Below are 12,759 nucleotides of genomic sequence, written 5' to 3' on the forward strand. Positions count from 1 at the left end.
CGGAACCGGGCTGGGAGCGCTTCCCCGGGCCTGGGGTTTTCCCAGAACCGGACCAGGAGCGCGTCCCCAGGACTGGGGGGTCCCGGAACCGGGCCGGGAGCGCGTCCCTGGGCCTGGGGGGGGTCTCAGAACCGGGCCGGGAGCGCTTCCCCGGGCCTGGGGTTTTCCCAGAACCGGACCAGGAGCGCGCCCCAAGACTGGAGGGTCCCGGAACTGGGCCGGGAGCGCCTCCCCGGGCCCAGGGGTCTCGGAACCGGGCCGGGAGCGCTTCCCCGGGCCTGGGGTTTTCCCAGAACCGGGCCAGGAGCGCGCCCCCAGGACTGGAGGGTCCCGGAACCGGGCCGGGAGCGCCTCCCCGGGCCTTCGCAGTGAGGTCTCCGCGGCGGGACGTCAAGCCGAGCGGGAGCCGTCTGGGCCCAGCGGCCCGGGATCCCGGAACCCAGCCGGGGGCGCCTCCCCGGGCCTCGGGGGTCTCGGAGTCCGGCCGGGAAGCCTCCCCGGGGCTGGGCGGAGGGGTGTCTGCGGCGGGAGGTCGCCCCGAGACCCGGGCGTTGACCCAACCTTGCCCCCGCGCGCGCCCCCGCCGCCCCCAGCGCCCCCGCGTGCTGCGCGCCGCGCTCGCCGGAGACCCCGAGGCCGGGCGGGCTCAGCGGGCAGCACGGGGGAGCCGGGCCGGGGCGACCCGCACGGTTCCATCCTGCCCAGGGGAGGACGTGCCCCTGCGGCGCTTGTGCAGCTAACAATGCCCGTGAAGAGCCCCGGGGAAGATGAAAAGGCGGAGCAGCGAGGGAAGGGAGCGGCCGGGACCCGGGAGCCGGGCGCGCGGCGAGGCAGGGGCTTCGGCTCGGAGCCGGGGGGCGGCGGGGGGCGCGGACCCGGGGCGCCCCCCTCCCCGCCCGAGCCCGCGGCCGCCCCGGTGGGGTGGGGGGTGCAGGCCGCCGCCGCCCGGGCGCCCACCGCACTCGCGCGGCGCGGGGACTCCGGGGAGCCGGGCAGTGCGCACCCCCCGGGGCGAGGCGGGCGCCCCTTTGCCGATGGCGGGACCCCCCGGGCTGCGAGCCCAGGCGCGGGGCGCAGGGCCCGGGCCCGGCTCGGAGAGCACATATTGCGAATAACAACCGAGCCGGTGTTTGGGTTAGGGACCTCAGGTCAGTGTGGTCGGCGCCCTGCGCCTCGCTCTGGAGCACTCATCACCTTGCAAAGCAGAGACTTGTTTACTGGCACTGGCTCTCCTCCCCGGCGGGAACGCGGTCTTCCTCCTAGCAGGGACCGTGTTTTATTCATCTTTGTACTCCCTGCCATCTCACCTGGCTCGGAAGAGGCTCCGGACAAAGGTGTTTTCAATACGCCTATGAATGAAGGAGAGACCCACGGCTTAGTCCCCAAACTCTCTGACCTCCCTCGAGTGACTTTAAGCCTTTAGAGACCACATCTGTTAAGAATGGGGGGGGGGGGGAATGTGGGGTTTTAATAATCCTTGTAATCCGTGCCCTGTCTGCCTCTCTGGGGCTATCGTGAAGATCAAGTGGGATACGGGTGAAAACCTTTGTAAACCATCAGATGCTGAGCAAATAGTATATAGGATGGTTATTCATTCATTCCCTTCGCAGGGAAAGCTTTTAACAAAGTAATTCCTGGGCTTGTTTTTCAGCAGATGGTGGTCGCCCGTCCCGGTCAGTCTTAAATATTTATTGCAGGACAATCTCGTTCTTACATTTAGGAAATCAATCAGGCTTCCATTTCTTAGAAACGAACAGTGCTCGCGCACATAAATAATGGAAGAAAAATCCTGTATTCCCAAAACAGCTACCCCAAGCAACCCAAGGGCCCGAGAGCAGGGAAATCATGAAGAATCCATGAGATTGGCATAGCAACTCAAAGGCAGTGCCGTACAGCTATAAGCCAGCCGCATCCAGGCATGGGGTTGTGTGCGTGAAATAGTGTTAAATGAAAAGGAGAGAGCCCTGGATTGGACAGGCACACTAGCAGAGGTGGTGTCCATGTACACCCTGACCCATATTGGAAGCACGGCGGGGGGAGAGGGATGTAAATCATTATATTTGAATGTTCCTTGGCTGTTTTATTTTCCTGTCAAGTGGCTTAAGCCTGATTTTTTTTTTTTTTTAAGCATTCCCTCATGGCCAAGTATGTGTTTCCTTGGAATTGAAATCTAGGTTGATGGTTTTATATTTTAAAAGCTTTCATTGTGACTCATTCTTGGCCTAGGATAGGATTCTGTAATACTCCCCAAGCTCAAAGAGCCTGGGTGTCCTGTTTCTTGGGCTCTGTTAGTACCCACTTTCTAACATTTTGCCAATGGATCTAAGAAGTCACTCTTGGAGACAAGTGTTTCATTGTCCTCCTGTCATCTTAATCAGTGCGGAAGGGAACCATAAACATGGAATTTCCCGGCTGAAGCCAGACGACGGTAGGGGCAGGAGAAGGTTTTCAAGTGCTGACAAGTTAGTGGTTAGACAATATGGGTCAGCAGTGCGAGACTCACACCCTTCGGTGGAGAAGTGGAGATGGGACAGGGCTGGCGAGGCCCTTATTCGGGGCCGGTGCATAGTAAGTGCTCCGTAAATGGGCAACGTGGTTTATTACAGCAGCTGTCTTGCTGACACACAAAAGCTCTGCTCTCCCTGGAAGGGACCAGCTCCAAAGAGTAGGGCAGCGTGGTGGGCACTGGGTGCTCTCCAAGCACGTTTTTGGGATTTCTGCTCTGTTTGGGTTTCCAGATGTGTCTACGATGGTACTTTCACGTGGACGTGGTCCTCTCAAATGGACACCTTTTAACTTTGACCTTTATAGTGCCTATTGAAAGACAGATGGGCAGTCTTTTATCAAGACGAGCAGCAAAAGCCTGATAAATATCTCATTTGCACAGATCTGACACAACAGGCAGATTCTGGCCAGATTTGGGAAACAGGAGCTTTATGTTCTGTCTCTCCAAATAGCTCCTCGAAACCTTGAATGTCTCCAATCTCAGAGAACTCCTTAGCTCTGTCTTCAGCCGCGACACCCCCCGCAAGCAGAATGACTCCAAACGGAGGCAACGGTTTTTGTTTCGTCCAGGCTCTATTATACCAGGTCGTAATACCAGACAATTCAGTTCAATGGGCGTTTCTACGAACCCAGCAGTGGCTGTATCTAGCTCTTGCCGGGTGCTGCTCAAAGGGATGACACAGAGAGCAAAACCCTTGCCTTCAAGGAATTTGCAGTCTCTACTGACTGCGCCCGCACGCCGGTTCTCACTCTCTCTCCCACGCCAGCCTCTCTTCCCCTCCATCCACTCTGCACGCTGCGGCCGTGTGACCTTTCCAAAGCGCAAACCTCATCATGTCACTGCCTGATTGAAGCCCTGAAACAGCTTCCCTCCGGCCCACACCCGCGACACTCAGCAGAAAACAGGTGCTCTCTAAGCCAGGCCCTCACTAATAGTAACTAATGATGGTCTTTTCATGGTTGGCAGAAAAAAAATTAACTTAATTGATGGAATAGTCTCCATTTTAAGTGTTTCTCTCCTCACTTTTCTTAAGCCTTTGGTCCCTGCTACCGCTTGGCTGTATTCGATTATACTATAAGACTATATCTGGGGGGCACCTGGGTGGTTCAGTCAGTTAAGCGTCTGCCTTTGGCTCAGGTCATGATCCCAGGGTCTTGGGATCGAGCCCCACATTGGGCTCCCTGCTCGGCGAGGAGTCTGCTTCTCCCTCTCCACCTGCCTCTCCCCACAGCTCATGTTCTCTCTTACTCTCTCTCTGTCTCTCAAATAAATAAAATCTTAAAAAAAAAAAAAAGACTATATCTGATTTGTCCCAGAATCATGAATTTCATGAATTTTTTTTCACGTATCAACATTTCCCGTGTTCTGCATGGAGCTGTTCTGCTTTCTCAACACAGTGGAGTGTCCACTGGGATGGAGGCCTGACATTCAAGGCCATTCCCAATTGGCCCACCTAAGTGGTGAGCTTTTAAGTGCCTGGATTTCAAGTCTTGCCCATCAGCTTGTTTAACTCTTCCTTTAAGACTTAGTGCCACCTGTCCTCTGGTGTAATAAATATTTGTGAAATGGATGAACACATGGATTTATAGAAAGATAAGATTAAACATATGAACTACCCGAGAATACCAGATGGTCAGTACCCTAAGAGGGTGGCATGGACAGAGTACAGTGGCCCTGTCTTCCCCATCACTTGCTGCGCTTTAGCCCCACTAACCTTCTTACTATTCCTCAAACCTTAGCACTTGCTGTCCCCTGCTCACCTAGGCTCTTCACGTGACTGGCTCCCTCTCATGATTCAGGTCTCAGATCACCCCATAAAAAGTAGCAGCCCAACCTTGCCCATGCCATTGGGAAACAGCTGTCCTCTCCCAGAGCTCTAGGCCCTTCATACCATGGGCCCATGCTCAGTCAACCTCAAGACTCAGTCAACACCTAACCTCATGGGTTTGGGTCTTTGAGGCGGAGAAAGAGATCTGTTTGGTAATAGCTCATGCCAGCAAAGCCTATCTTCCATACTCTTTTTTTTTTTTCTCTCTCTCTCTCTCCCTCTCCAAGATGATGTTGACACATGTGTACTCAAATAAACCAACCTTCCCATCTTAACCATCTCCCTTGGCAGGAACAATAAGTTGATGTGCCAAGTCAGGGCTGACCTGTATGACTCAACCCTTGAAAGATATAAAGGAAATCATTGTGTTTTCACCGTAAAAGGTAGTGAGGCACTGAACTCATCCATCTCGTTTCTTCCCATGACTGTAGCCACTGACCTGTTTGTGGTTCTCTGTGTGATGTGTGAATGCAGAGCTGGACTCTAGTCCTCACCCAATGCCACCGTTGTAAGCAGCATTCTCTCATTAGCTGTGTGGCCTTGTGTGGATCAGGAGTCCTTTGGATGCAAGTAGCAGAATCCGAATCATATTGGCTTAACCTTAAAAACAAATGCGTTGGCCCAAATAGCATTAAAAGAAAAGAAAAGAAAAAAACAACCCCCAAAACAAGTCAGCAAAGCTAGATCCGGAGGGTACACCGGTATCTACAACAGTCTCCCCGTCTGTCAGCCTTTCCTTCCTCTGCGCTGGATCATGCTCAGGCTAGTTCTCCCCAGGAGGTAGCAAATTGCTATCTGGAAGCTCTGCCCTGGCATCTCACAGCAGAGCAACCCCATAGGACAGACACTTCTCATCCCTAATGAGTCCAACAGAAGTTCTAGAATTAACTCTCATTGAGCTGTCTTGAGTCATATCCTCATCTCTAGTCCTGAAACCCTAAACTGAGGCTGGGAAGTAGGGATCACCTAATTGGCCAGGCCTGGGTCGTGTGACCGCTTCTGGACTCTGGAAGGTGAGGGAGGCCGGGTCAGAGCCACCCAAACAAAATGCTCTACAAGTTTTTCTTTCTTGAAATCTGCATTGGATCCAAGAAAAGGGACGCTAAGTTGCTCAGATGGCGACAGATTTCTGCCTTGGGCAAGTTTTCGATCTTCCTCCGTGCCCTTCCCACGTTGCCATCTGCCCTTCCTGAAACTCACTCCTCTGGCTCCTGGAACTTTGGTGGAGACGGGTCATCCTTCACAAGCTCTCCATCACCCCGCCCCCAAATGTTGGTTTGCCTCTAATCTTTCGTAGGCTTTTCTTGTCCTACCCTTCACCTGCCTGTGGTTTCAGGTGCTACCTACCTGCAAGCTATCTCTGCAAATGCCACCCTCTGCTCTCACCTCTCATTCTGAGCACTCCATTCCAGCTGCATGAAGCTGCCTGGATGTCCTACACATCCCACAGCGCACCTCAGCTTCCCATCCAGGTATGTTCCTCCTCTTCCTCTATTACAGAGCTTCATCAATGGCACTACCAGTCATTCAGTCCCCAGAAACAGAGCCCCACCATTCCAACTCCTCTCTGCCTGAACCAATATATCATTCCTGACCAGAGTAGGGGAATGTCCACAGCCCTTCCTCCTGTCCATCCCCAGGGCTGCTCCACTGGTCTTGTCTATTTTGCCTGGAAAATCACAACAATAGCCAGGCTACCTGGTCTCCATGCTTCCAAAGCTGGTCCCTGCTGTAGGAGAAATGATCACCTTTCTGACAAGATCAATTGTTCACGTTCCTCTCCTGATCAGACCCTTGCTTTGTTATCCCACCACCTACAGGAAAAAAATTAACTCCTTAACTTTGCCTCTAAAAGCTTAAAGTGCCCATGGTCTCTCGAATCACACCTGCTGCAAATCCTTTGCCTTGTGGAACATTCTCCACCCACCTCATGCTTGTGCTTTTTGTCACTTCTGACATGTACTGTCCTCTGCCTCGAAGAGGTTCCTCTATTCCCACCCTCTTCTCCTGGAACGTTCTCACTCACCTTTCAAGATCATGATGATGATGTCATTGATGAGGCCTTCCCCTTCCTCGAGGGAACATCAGTCATTTTTGCTTCTCAGAGCACAAGGCACCATGTTCATTAGTGGCTTGCAGGGTATACCACCTTGTCTTGGGTTTTCCCATGTGTCGCCTCCGGGGGATTCGAAAAGGGCAGGCGCCGGCCTATCCACCACTGAGTCTCCAGTGCCTGCCCATGGAAGCTCTCATTCATCCTGCACCACCTAATGAATGACATGTGAGCCTCCCTCACGGGGGATGCAGAGTGAGGTGGGCCCACCAGGATCAGAGAGGGCCAGGAGGCATCACAGGTATCCTGGTAGGGAGAAGGATCCTGCTTTACAACCACAGCCCCAGGGTCAGGATATGAGGTTTCTGAGGCTGGGCCAAGCAGAGTCCAGGTAAATGTCTTTAGGGCCTGCTACCTGTAATCGGGAGCCATCCATAAGCCTCAAGGCCTCAAGGGGTATCTGGGCTAATGAGAAGGTTGTGATGAAGAAGACAGGGAAAGAATCTAGCTAAATTTTGTGTCTCCAATTGTCACATCTCCTCCTCCTTTTGAAAGGCCAGTTCATCCTCAGCTGGCAGTCTAAATCAATTTGAGTCTCAAGGTTGGATTGTCAGTGATAAACACATGTCCCTGGTACTCTCTTTTTCTTTTTTTCCTTCCAAAGTTCAGTAGCAAACCTAGTTAAATGTTTTCTTTGGCTCTATTAGATGTGACTTCACTATTCTCCCCTGATGGGATCCACAGCCTGTTTCATGTCTTTTTGATGGAAATAAAGACTGATTGAGTCGGACTCATGTCAAATTATCTCTGGAAATATGACTGGACGTGGGGTCTGGGTGAAGCTCATTCGATTCTCTCTGGGTGCTCCATTTCTCATGAGGAGCCAGGAAAGCAGGATGCATGTTATGTGCACCTTCTGAGGGAGAGAGGTTTTCGGGCCCATGGGGACTGTAGAGTTGACATAACTGGGAGTCACTTGTGTGGAAGGCCCAATGCAAGTAGGGTGGGGAAGGGTAGGATGGGTCTAGAGAGAAGCCAAGCGCCCATGGCCTCCTCTGCATGGGTGGTATCTCCTACTACAAAGGCTATCGTGATCATGACGTTTAGCGCCTCCTCATCGCCCCGAGGACCATTTCCAGCAATCAGTATTAAGATCTGAGCCAATCAATGAAGGGACCAATTGCTTTACCAATACGGAAGAATTGAACAGCCACAATGAGCCCAGCATTGCGGGAGATGCTAGAGCTGTGTAAGACACTCTGCTCTCAAAGAACTCACAGCCTAGCTGGGGACACAAAGCCAACAGACGGGAAACAATTAGTGAGCAATGGAGCTTGAAAAAATATGCCAAAGTGACTATAAAGGCAGCAGCGGTTCAGAAAAGGGAGAGATTGATCATCTCAGCGGAAGCCTCCTTCATGAAGGAGGTAAGAGGAAGACCTACGCCTCGAAGGCCCGGAAAAAGCTTCAGAAACCCAAGGGCATGGCAGAGATGGGGGTGGGCGTGGGCCAAGCTGCAGAAGCAGTGCTCAGGGGAAGGCAGGTGAGGGACGAGGGGGGAGTGTGACGGAGCTGGGACGGGGTGGGGGGGGAACAGGTGGTGAGAGAGGAGGATGCCCCCAAATTACAGATCTGGAGGGCCCTGAAAGTCAAGGCTTTCACTCTGATGTTTATTCAGTTCACAAACATTTATCACGTGCCGACTGTGCCCGCCACTGTGAACAGTGCTGGAGATTCAGGGATGGACAAGGCACCAGGACAGTCAAACACGGGGACCCCTCATAGTCAGTGCTACCATGGAGGAAAGCATGAGGGGCCTGGGAGCTGAAGAGGAGCAGCCAGCCTGACTCAGCAAAGATTTAAGCGGGCCTCGTGGAGGGAATGTCAGAGAGTGCAAGGGATCAGCAGGACATCAGAGGGGCAGAGGCAAGACCTGGGCAGGAACAAAGATGTTCGCTGCAATGTTGTTTATCAGAGCAAAAGAGTGAAAGCAATCTGCATTTCCAACAAAATGTGACCAGTTAAATCAATTATGGTCCCCCCATAGGAATCCCATGGAGCAGTTCAAAGAATAAAGCGGTTCAGCATACATTGACTTGGAAAGGTCTCCAAGACAGAGTGTTAAGGAAAAAAACCCTGCAAGATCCAGAAAAAAAAAAAAATACTGTTTGCCATCTTTCTTTTTTTTTTTTTTTTTCCATCTTTCGTGTGAGAAACATACATATAGATTTCTTTGGCAAATGACTAGATTTCTCTGGAAAGAGACACGAGAAACATGGAATGATAATTGTTCCCAGGGAGGGGAAGGGGGAAGAGGACAGGGAGGAAGGCTTATGTCACTCAGGCTCCACGTGAAATGATTCCATAAGGAGAGGGTGCTTGAAATCTGAATCTTAAGAAGTGCTGAAGCCCACCCAGGTGGAAGGGCGAGGAGCAGCATTCTGGCACGGGGGACAGGCCAGATGTGACCCCCTGGGGAGGGTTGGGAGGAAGGTTCTCTTGCGACAGGCGGCTGCCAGGTCAACAAAGCCTGGACCACAAAGAGAATGAGGTGCTGGGCTGAGTTCACACTTGGGTCTGAAACCACGCACTCACCCTGTTAGCGTTAGGTGGACCTCGTAGGATGGCTTCCCCTTGTGTGAGCTTGCGGTCTCACTCTGGCTGGGCTGCTATAACAGAGTACACAGACCAGGGGGTTTATAAACGGCAGAAATCTACTTCTTGCAGTTCTGGAGGCTGGAAGGCCAAGACCACGGTGGCAGCACAGCCACGTTCTGGTGGATGGAGCCGAGGAGCTCGGTGGGGTCTCTTTCATAAGAAAGGGCACTGATGGCATTTGTGAGGACTCCACCCTCATGACATAGTCTCCTCCCAAAGGCTCTGCCTCCTAACACCATCACATTGGAGGTCCGGATCTCAACAAATAAATTTCGGCGGAGGGGGGGGGGGGGCACGCAGATGTTCAGACCCCAGCACGTGGCCTTGCTGAAATGCACTTCCTAGAATTTCCTTCCTCCTGTGTTGACAGCGAGTACGGGCTACCAGGAGATGCCTGCAAGATCTGGAAGGCACTGTCCTGTTCCCACCTTGGGGTACAACGAGAACAAACCAATGTGATGCTTGCCTTCCCACGGTTCACTTTCTAGCAGGGGGAAGCAGAAAATAAGCCAAAAATAAATAATGTGAGCTCAGAGATCGAGAAGTGCCAGGAGAAAACCAAAAGGGAGCTGGGGGCTGCTCTAGACAGGGAATATTTCAGGGGGGCCTCTCAGAACAAGCAACGGAGCCAAGGAGGGAGATCAAGCCGGGTGAGACCAGAGCCAAAGGTTTTGTTGGCCTTGGAAGCCAGAGTCAGGAGTTTGGATTTTATTCTAAGAGCATCCTGGAATCTAGGCATCTTTCAAAGTTGGCTGCGTGAAAGTTCCCACGTAGCTTTTCCTTTGAAAAGTGGGGATGAAACAGGGTTTTGGGGGGGCGGTGTGTCAGGGCAGGGGATGGTGGGAAGATTTCATGTGTCTGCCTTTGCCTGGGGTTGACCTGAAGCCCTTTCCATCCTGTATCTGTGTGAGGAGGACCCGACTCCCTGCTGGTCTCACCAGAATTCTGTCTTTCCAAGAAAATCAGACTTCCTCCCACTAAGGAGTTTTTTTTCCAGGGCCCCTGATAAAAGCATCATGTGGAAGCTGAATTACTCGTGTGGTTTTACGCTTCATTTCCCTAGGATGTCATTAGCAACATCAGGCACTTCTGTCTTCATTCGATAGAATTTCCTACCCTGTTCTGCCTGGAACAGAGGGAAAACAAAAGGAAGACGTGGTGTCGGGAAGTTGGCTTGGGAGCAGTGGAGCGGCCCTTTCGGGGCTTCGGGGAGTCCAGCAGAGGGAGAGCCCCTCACAGCATGACAGATGGCAGCCATCGTCCCAAGGGGTCACTGTTTAGCCCCACGTACCCTGGCTCCTGTTCCAAACCTCTTGGCCGTAGCATTTCTAATTGATTTAGAAATAACGAATGTACTGGCAAGACGCCCAGAGACCACGCAGGCCAGAGAAGCGAGGCCATTTGTCCAAGGCCACACAGCTGCCCAGTGCCAGCGTTGGCCTTAAACCCAGTGCAAGTCCCAGAGCAGCCCTTTAGTGCACCGCCACGTCCCTCAGAGAAGAATTAGCGCCTTCCCAAAGTCCACCATGAAGACCAGTATCTCCCATGCGTGATTCTCACACATGGAGAGCGTGTGGGGACAACGGGCGCTGTTTCTCAGTCTGGAGACGAAATCGCTTAGACCACTATCTAGTTCAGAAGCAGGGCCTGGGGTGAGGTATGTAGGTCAGAGGGAAGAGAAGCAAGGAGCCATTTATATGCTGGTAAAAGGACTCAGACCCTCTTGCCAAGCCACCCATGTTAGAACACATCCAGCTTTCCTTGGAACCACCCGGTGTGTAGTAGGTCTTCACCGAACATGGGGTGGATGGGTCAATAGGTGGCTGACCACCCCGTGGGAGTGCTGGCTGCACTCAACTCGTCTCCCATCATTCAAAGACCTAAAGCTCCACCTTTATGAAGCCTTCCTGGATTGATGGAAGAATGCATGGATTCTTTGGCCTTGACCAGTGTTTCTGGACTCATTGGTCATCCCAGTAAAGGTCCCAGAGCTGAGTCTCACTGGCCTGACTTAGGTCACCCAACCCAATTGGTTGTTCTCACCCGGGGAGTGAGGCTCCGTCTGGCCCGGCAGGGTTCACCTATTTATCAGAGAGCCAGAGGTGGGCCGGCTCCCCCTCAGACCGCCCAGACCGAGGCAGGTGAGGGATGCTTTCCCAATGAAAATCACAGATTGCTACCAGAAGAAGGAAGAGCAGGTGCTGGGCAGGCCAGGAGCCGCGAGCCCCAGGAACCGAAGGCAAGCACTTCCTTATCTCCCTCTCCGACCACAGAGAGCCGTGGGACTATGTATACCCGATTCATTTCTATATTATGCTCAAGCAGAGTGAGGGCTTTGTAAATATTTGTTGAGTGAATGAAAGAATAAATGAATAGCAAATGAATGAATGAACCTCCTGAGAGCAGAGGCGGTCCTTGCGGTGGGAATAAAGCAGGGCCCCAGACCAGAGGCACAGGGAAGGGCCCAGACCCCCACTGGGCTACCCGGTATGCGGAGAGCGTGCGGGGCTGCAGCGGCTGGATCACTCCCCCCAATGGCTCTTGGGCCTGAAGTTCACCAGGAACTGGCAAGCGGGGGGCAGGTCTGCGGGCTTAGGGTGCAGTGTGGTGTGAAATGAGGGGCTCTCTCCTCAAATGCATCCGCCTTGGCCAGTGGCCCCGGTCCTGGAGGAACTTTCAAGGCAACAGATGGATCCGGAGTGATAGGAGAGAGCCCCCGGGCGTGATAATTTCCTTGCTCCTTGGAAGCTGAGCCCTTGCCAGCCCAGGATGGAGGATCATCGATAGGTATTTTTCTTGAGTCGGGGGATGGGCTGGTGGAGGCCCACATCGCATCGCATCCCGCAGCCCCGGCCTGGACGAGGCCTCCCTGGGGTGGGCCTGGCCCATGTGGGGCTCTCTGGGCCTGAATGAGAGCAGCAGCGCCGGGCAGATGTGACAGTGACTGGACCTGTAAGTCTTCAGTTTCCAGGAAAGGGAGCTGCCGTGGACAATCGTGAACATTTAACATTTGGAAAGGATGAGGGGCGGGGCCATGCGTGTCTGAGGCCGCCCTGGGATGCTTTCCTGCAAACCCCAGGGCTCGGTTTCCCATGTGGAGGGAGAAGCTTTGTCACAGCTCCTTGATCTTTGAAAATGAGAGGCACATGGAGGATGGAACAATCTGGTGGCCCCCCAAGGGCCTACTAGGAAAGGAACATCCCAGCCTCTCGGCTCACGAAGAGAAAGCACGTTGGTTTCTTGAAAACACGCCTGGCCGTGTGCCTTCTTGTGTGCATGTGTGTGTGTGCTGTGGGGGAGCTGCTGTGGCTACAGTGAGGCTCGGCTCCCGAAATGCATCACCTCCCACAAGTGAGAAGCCTCCTCCCCAAATTCCCGTGGACGCGCTGCCTGAGCACCCACACAGGGCTGCTCGGCGCTCTGGCCTCTCCATGCCTCGGAAAGGCCTCACCTGAACACTTCCTTCCTTCTGGTTTCTGGGCCTCTCAAGCACACAGTTCCCCCGCTGGCTCTACTCCCCTTCCTCTGCTGCGGAAGGGGGCTGGAAGGGTTCTGGGACTCTCTCTCTCATTGGCCTTCTTGCTGAAGGTGTCCCAGGCCACCCACCCCGGAGTAGGGAAGGGAACGGGATGGTGGTGATGCCTGCAGGTGAGTCTTCCTGCCCACCCGACACCTCAGTTTGCTCCTGCCACGAATGGGCGTGGCTACCCTTGA

Source organism: Vulpes vulpes, chromosome 14, assembly GCF_048418805.1.
Source record: "Vulpes vulpes isolate BD-2025 chromosome 14, VulVul3, whole genome shotgun sequence".
In the NCBI taxonomy this organism is placed as follows: Eukaryota; Metazoa; Chordata; class Mammalia; order Carnivora; family Canidae; genus Vulpes; species Vulpes vulpes.